We start from the raw sequence: 7,929 nt of genomic DNA, 5'->3' as shown, positions 1-7,929 counted from the left end.
TCTGCCAGAGGAAATGGTGGAAATGGGTGCAATGACAACATTTAAAAGATATTTGGGCAGGGAGACAGATAGGAAAGGTTGAGAGGTACTTGAACCAAACACGGGCAAATGGGACTAGTTCAGTTTGAGAAACCTGGTCAGCATGGGCATTTTGGGCCAAAGGGCCTGTTTCCATGCTCTATGACTCTGTGACTCCGTAAAACATTGCTGGCTGGGATGAAGCAATGTGATCAGGGTTTGGTTAATTCATTGGCTGAGAGCAGAGAAGTTTCTGGAAGGAACGTTGAGACAAAGTGAGCAGAACAAAGGATTTCTCAGGGGGAGCTCTGGAGACCAACATTCGCAAAGTATGTGCCCTGAAGTGATCTTCGGAGAGGACAGAGAATCACGAGGCAAGATCTACACTATGAGCAAATTTGACCACTTCACTTAAACCGAGCTAGTGTTCAATTCAAGCCAAATGAATAGTTAGGGTTAAATGTGAATAAAATCAAGCAAAGTAAGCTAAATGAAGTGAGTTAAAGCTGAAGTTAAGTTAGAGGAGCTAAGAAGTGAATGCATTCTTTTTGTTGAGTGCTGGTATCTAAAGGGTTAATTAAAGAAATGTTTGTTTGTTTAGGTACTGAGTCAGTTCCCCACCTTTGGTCCACAGGATATCATAGAATCATAGAATCCCTACAGTGTCGAAGCATCCTACCCAGACCCATCCCCATCCTCCTACCCCATCCCTACAACGCTGCATTTCCTGTAGCTAATGCACCTAACCAACATACCGCTGAACACTACGGGCAATTTAGCATGGCAAATCCAATTAACCTGCACATCTTTGGGCTGTGGGAGGAAACCAGAGCACCTGGCAGAAACCCCACAGACACAGGGAGAACATCAAACTCAACACAGACAGTCACCCCAGTTTGGATTCAAACCCAGGACTTTGGCACTGTGAGGCAGCAGTGCTAACCACTGAGGCACTGTGCCGCCCCTTGGATACCTGGGTAAAAGGTTAGAGTGTCCCCTCAGATAACATGGAAATCTACAACTGATGGCTTCTTCCATTTTGATCCATACCTGACACAGTGAGGGCGAGCAACTCACTACAGTTGATAACGTGGGCAACGGCATTTGCAGCACAGCAGGAGTACACAGCGCCCTCCCCCTCAGGTGGCATGGTGACATGGAAAGTGGCTGTCCTGGAGTCAACGACTGTTGTGTTCCTCAGGAGGTGGTGGTGGTGACGGTATAGCATGAGGTTTATAGGCAGTGTCCCACTTTCGGAGGTACACCGGATGGTTAAGTGGTCACCGATGGACACAGCGGACCCCATCAGATCTGAGCTGATGGATGGGCAGCTCACAGGGACTGGGAGGAGAAAGAAAATTCAGACATCAATTAAATCCCAAGCAGCAAAAGTAATGATCCCAACACAGACTGCACACGGACATGACTTTTCAAGGACAGATCCACAGTGGTGAAGGTGCAGAATTAGATATAGTTACTGAGTTTTCAGTACAGAAACAGGCCCGTTGACCCATCATGGCTTACCAGTCAAAAACAAGCACCTTACTTTTCTAATCCTATTTTCATCAGGGCTAGTTCTTAAGGCTAAAGGGATCAAAGGGTATGGGGTGAAAGGGGAACCAGAGCACTGAGATGGATGATCAGCCATGACCGGATTGAATGTTGAAGCAGGCTTCAAAGGGCCGAATGTCCCCTACTCCTGCTCCTATTTTCTGTGATGCTATGATGGAAGGAATCATGTGCTGGTCACCTGTAACATCCATGATTTCCCACATATTAAAACATGTACTCCACATGACAGAGCTGTGCTGTCATACCTTAATTTACTTCATTTAGGTTGATAATATGTGACATTCATTTACTTATAATAATTTTGTTTTCTTTGACCTTACAATAATAAAGATAACAAATGTTGATCAACCTTACTCGGATTGAAAACTCCAACCAACAATTAACATACTTAACTGATTTCAAGTCAACCTCACTTGAACTCTTTGTCCCTTACTACCTTTACTTTATTTTCTACTTATGAGACATGGACATGACTGGCTGGGCCCTATATTCATCAATTTCATCCCTAATTTCCCCCTTGAGAAAGTAATAGTGAGCTGTCTTCTTGAACCACTGCCATCCATGTGCTATAGATTGGGCACAAATGCCATGAGGAAGGGAAATCCAGGATTTTGACACAGTGACACTGAAGGAATGGCTGATATATTTCTCAGTCAGGATGGTGAGTGGCTTGGAGGGGAATGTGCAGGGGGTGGTCTTCCCATTTCTCTGCCTCCCTTTCCTTCTAGATGGAAGTGATCATGGGTTTGGAAGGTGCTGTCTTAGGATCTTTGGTGAATTTAGCAGTAGTCTCATAGATGGTACACTCTGCTGCTACTGACCATCGATGATGGAGGGAGTGGATGTGGTGCCAATCAAGTGGCAGCTGCTTTGTCCTGGAGAGTGTCGAGCCTCTCGAGCGTTGTTGGAGTTGCACTCATCCAGGCAAGTGTGGAATATTGCATCACACTCCTGACTTATGCCTTGTCGATGGTGGACAGGCTTTGGAGGGAGTCAGGAGGTGAGTTACTCGCTGCAGTATTCCTAGCCACTGGTCTGCTCTTGCAGCCACAGTATTGAAATGATTAATCCTGTTCAGTTTTTGGTCAATGATTATCCCCAGGATATTGGTAGCGGGGGAATTCAGTGATGGTAATACCATTAAATATTAAGAGGTGATAGTTAGATTCTCTCTCAATGGTAACCCCAGGATGTTGATAGCGGGGGGGTTCAGTGATGGTAATACCATTGAGCATCAAGAGACTATGGTTAGATACTTTCTTATTTGTGTGGTGCAGATTTTACTTGCCACTTGTCAGCATAAGCCTGGATATTATCCAGATCTTGCTACATTTGCACACAGGTTGCTTCAGTATCTGAGGAGTAGCGAAAGTAACTGAAGGGTAAAGTCTTACAGATGTACAGCATGGAAACAGACCCCTCAGTCCAACTCATGTATGTCGACCAGATATTCTAAATTAATCTTGTCCTATTTGTCAGAATTTGGAATCATATCCCTCTGAACCTTTCCTATTCATGTACCCATTCAGATGCCTTTTAAATGTTGTCATTGTACCCGTCTCTATGACTTCCTCTGGCAGCTTATTCCATGCATGCACCACTTTCTGTGTGAAAAGTGTTGTCCCTTAGGTCCCCTTTAAACTTGTCCCCTTTCACCTTAAACCAATGCCATCCAGTTATGGATACCCCTACACTGGCAAAGACCTTGGCTATTCACCTGATCCATGCCCCACATGATTTTCTAAACTTCTATATTTTATAAACCTCAGCCTTTGATGCTCCAGGGAAAATAGCCCCAGCCTATTCAGCCTCTCCCTCTTCCTCAAACCTTACAACCCCAGCAACATTCTTGTAAATCTTTTCAAAACCCTTTCTAGCTGAAGGACATCGTTCCTGGCAAGAAGACCAGAATTGAGTGCTATATTCCAAAAATGGCTTTATCAATGTCTTGGACAGCCTCAACATGAAATCCCAACCCTGATACACATTGCACTGACCGATGAAGGCAAGTTTACTGAACACCTTCTTCAAAATCCTGTCTCCCTGCGACTCAACTTTCAAGGAACTATGAACCTGCACCCTCTATGTCCCTTTATTCAAAAATATGCCCCAAGATGCTAGCATTAAATATATAAGCCCTGCCCTGATTTGCCTTACCAAAATACAACACTTCACTTTTATCTAGTATTTATCTAATTTGGATTACTGTGAACAGTTATGGGTTCCCATATCTGAAGAAAGATAGCCTGGGCAGTGGAGGCAGCCCAGAGAAGGTTCACTTGGCTGATCCCAGATATGGAGAGACTGTCTGATGAGGGAAAGGTTGAGTAGGTACAGCCTGTCCTCATTGGTGTTTAGAAGAATTAGAGGTGACCTTATTGAAGATTATTAGAGGAACCTGACAGGGGAGATGCAGAGAGAAGTTGTTTCCCCTTGTGTGGGAGAGTGTACGACCAGAGGGGCAACATGTCAGAATAAGGGAGGCCTCCTATTGAAGTTGGGGATGAGGAGGAATTTATTTTCTCTGAGGGGAGCTAATCTGTGGAATTTTTTTTACCACAGAGGGCTGTTAAGGCTGGGCCATTCAGTATATTCAAGCCGAGATGGGGATTTTTAATCAGGAAGGGGAATTGAGGGTGATGGGGGAAAGGTGGGGGGGAAAGGCAGGAAAGTGGAGTTGAGGATGATCAGATCAGCTATACTCCCATTGAAGAGTGGAGCGGACTCGATGGGCTGAATGGCCTATTCCCACTCCTACATTTTATGATCTTCACATTCGGAGGATAACCAGGTTACATGAACCATGCAGATGCAAAAACTTGCACAGAGTCAGGCCAAATTACACAGTAAGAGGCCACTCACAACCAAAGGAGCTCTGGTAAGAAACTAGTCTCGGGATCAGAGCAGAGATGAATGTTGGTGATCTACCAATTACAAAACCCTCCTCATGAACTTAACCCTCCTCAGTCCCAGCAACTAAATTTGGACAGAAAAACTGGGGCTATTCCAACAGCAATACGAGATGACATGTGACGTCTGTTAAACTGACAGACGCATTTCTGACCAATTGTCATTGATTGATGTATTCTCCGTGGCGACCAGAGTGCCAATTCATCTCCTCTCTTCTGTTGCCAATTTCGATTTGCTCCCCTTTGAGTTGGCACTCTTGCAAAATGTCCTGATCAGTTTCAAGACGTCAACCGAAAGGCGCCATTTTCATTTGGCCAGATGAGCGCGAGTGAACCTTGGTTTCCATCCTGTGTCAGCCTCTCCCCACATCCCCAACGCACTCCCCACCCCCCGACCCTCACCTCAACCTGGTCCCTTGGTTGACTCACTCTGGACAGTGACTTCCACCCAGAGGGACAGGACCATTGAAAGGTTCTGGAAAATCGCACAGCGGTACCATCCCAAATCCATTAGGGTTGCTCGGTGGATGTGATAGACATTGCGAGTCATGGAATCAGAGTTCAGGAGGGTCTCATTTCTGTAGAAGGAAATTTGTCCTCTTCCACACACATGATCCTGGGGACACCGACAATTCAATGTGACGGAATCACCATCTCTCTGTAGTCTGGGATCCACTTGCAATGTCACCGGACTTTCTGAAATTGTTAGAGCGATTAAACGTTTTGTGACATAAACCATGGGATTTTGATTAATCATTTTCAATCTCTGTTGCTTGGATATCTGCTTCGCAGCTGTAGGGAGTGTAACAAGGTCAGTAGCGTGGACCTTATAGGATATAAGTTCCCTGATTGGAGCTGTTTACTTGGTCCAAATAGAGTTCTGAGTGAAAGGCATAAACAGGTGTGTCAGTGTTTCTGCTCACTCTCGAAGCCAGCCCTGAGTTGTTGGGTTAGTGTCACGTACTATACAAGTGTAATTAAAAGGTGAATTGGTGACTGGATACTGGCCTCTGTGGAGTTATTTCAGCAGCAATTAACTGATGCATTTTCATCTCTGCATGTGATGTTAATCATTAACTCGCAAGTACTTTTGACGCCATTCCTTCTAAAACAGTTTAGAAACCTGGATATAGACTGAATGGCTTTATGCATCAGTGAATGTTTGCTGCATTTTGATTGCTTTTTGTAGGAATGATTAGCAGTGCAGTTCTGAGAGACGCTTTGGGATGAGCAATCATAACATGATAGAATTCTTCAGTAGGATGTTGAGTGAGATTCTGGGACTACGTTCCTGTATCTTAATAAGGAAAACTACAATGGTATGAGGTGTGAGTTGACTATGATAGTTGAGTTGATTGTCTAAGTGAGTGGGCGAAGGTCTGGCAGATGGAGTATAATGTTGATAAGTGTGAGGTCATCCATTTTGGTAGGAATAACAGCAAAATGGTAAATGGTAAAAAGTTGCAGCACGCTTCTGAGCAGAGGGACTTGGGTGTCCTTGTGCATGAGTCACTAAAAGTAGGATTGCAGGTGCAGCAGGTAATTAGAAAGGCAAATGGAATTTTATCTGTCATTGCTCGGGGGCTGGAGTTTAAAAACAAGGAGGCGATGCTGCAGCTGTATAGGGTCGTGGTGAGGCCACACCTGGAGTACTGCGTGCAGTTTTGTTCTCCCTACTTGAGAAGGAATGGTAGCACTGGACGGGGTGCAGAGGAGATTCACTCGGTTGATTCCAGAGTTGAGAGGGTTGGATTATGAGAAGAGACGAGGTAGGCTGGGTTATACTCATTAGAATTCAGAAGAATGAGGGGAGATCTTATAGAAACATATAAGATTATGAAGGGAATAGATAAAGTGGAGGCAGGGTGGTTGTTTCCACGAGCAGGTGAAACGAGGACTAGGGGGCATAGCCTCAAAATAAAGGGAAGCAGATGTTGGACTGAGGTCAGGAGGAACTTCTTCACTCAAAAGGTTGTGAATCTGTGGAATTCCCTGCCCAGTGAAGCAGTTGAAGCTACCTTGCTGAACGTTTTTAAGGCAAGGCTAGGTAAATTTTTGAACAGTAAAGGAATTAAAGGTTATGGTTTGCGGGTGTGTAAGTGGAGCTGAGTCTCAAAAAGATCAGCCATGATCTTATTAAATAGCGGGGCAGGCTCGAGAAGCCATGTGGCCTACTCCTGCTCCTAGTTCTTATGTTCTAATGATGGATTGGGAAATGTTACCAAAAGGATTGACAGTGGGTAGGCAGTGCCAAACACTCAATGACAAATGGGTGAACTACAGAAATTATTTATTACAACCTGACTCAAGAGTGCAAAGAGAACAGTGGCCAAACTATGGCTTCCAAAAGGAGTTGAAGATGGTATTAACTGAAAAAATAAAGGCATAAAAATTGGCAAGAGAAAGAAACAATAGCCCCGAGGATTGGGAACAGTTAAGATTTCAGCAAGAGAGGACTAAAGGATGCATTGAGAAAGGTAAATTAGAGAATGAGTGTAAGCTTGCAGGGAACAGAAAAACTGACAGTGAAAGCTTCTGCAAGTATGTAAAGAGAAAAAGTCTGGTGAAAACTCATGTAACTCTCTTGCAGTCAGAAACAGGGGACTTTATAATGGGGAACAAAGAAATGGCTGATAAACTAAATTCATACTTCAATTGTGTCTTCACACAGGAGGATATAAAAAATGTGCTAGAAATGATAGTGAACAAAGAGATTGGTGAGATAGAAAAAGTAAAGAAATACTGCTGGGCAAATTGATGGGAGTAAAGGGTGATAAATCCCCAGGGACTGACAACCGACATCCCAGAGTGCTAAAGTAACTGGCCTTAAAATTAATGGATGCATTGGTGACCATGTTGCAAGATCCTACAGACTCTGAAACAGTTCCTACACATTACAGGGTAGTGGATGTAACCTTACTATTTAAAAAGGGAGGTAGAAACAAAACTGGGAATTATAGACCAGTCAGCCTGACATCAGTATTGGGTGTATCAGGGATTGGGAGATGTTGAGGGTTCAATATTAGCCATCATTTCAAGCCAACATGGGGCAGTTTAATCTGCATGGTGGGGTAAAACCAGAAGCATTACAGCCAGCAACTAATGTCAGATCCAGCACCGTGCTGTTATCAGCTAGAATTAACTGCTTAGTTACTGCTTATTAAGGCCAATCAGTCAGGGTTATCCTTTTGGCACCTGAAGTTCATTTCCCTCTAGATTTCATGGGAATTAAATCAATCAAATTGTGTGGCCAACTTACAAAATCCCATTCACATCAAATTTGGGGTGCGACATTAGTTTGGATAGAGGATTGGCTAGCCAATAGACAACAGACAGTCAGGATAAATGGATCTTTTTGTCTGTTTGGCAAGTTATAATGAGTGGGGACCACAGGGTTAAGTCCTTGTCCCTAACAATTTATAACGTGTAT

General features: G+C 44.0%; 1 protein-coding gene, 1 long non-coding RNA gene and 1 pseudogene across 2 annotated transcripts in view; all 3 read right to left on the bottom strand.

Annotated features, from left to right (window-relative positions):
* LOC125488167 overlaps nt 1-1,357 on the bottom strand; it is a 5,341-nt gene extending 3,984 nt beyond the window's left edge. Inside the window, exon 1 of the long non-coding RNA XR_007266241.1 lies at nt 1,069-1,357. This is a non-coding gene — a long non-coding RNA (uncharacterized LOC125488167). The remainder of the gene's footprint in view (nt 1-1,068) is intronic.
* LOC125488120 (histone H1-like) overlaps nt 1-7,929 on the bottom strand; it is a 212,594-nt gene that overhangs the window by 105,906 nt on the left and 98,759 nt on the right. The window lies entirely within an intron of this gene.
* The window catches only part of LOC109935230, a 125,057-nt pseudogene that overhangs the window by 20,534 nt on the left and 96,594 nt on the right, over nt 1-7,929 (bottom strand).

The sequence above is a fragment of the Rhincodon typus genome, unplaced genomic scaffold (assembly GCF_021869965.1).
Source record: "Rhincodon typus isolate 14 unplaced genomic scaffold, sRhiTyp1.1 hic_rhity00000051, whole genome shotgun sequence".
NCBI classification, from domain to species: domain Eukaryota; kingdom Metazoa; phylum Chordata; class Chondrichthyes; order Orectolobiformes; family Rhincodontidae; genus Rhincodon; species Rhincodon typus.
This window is presented reverse-complemented; position numbering and strand designations above follow the sequence as displayed.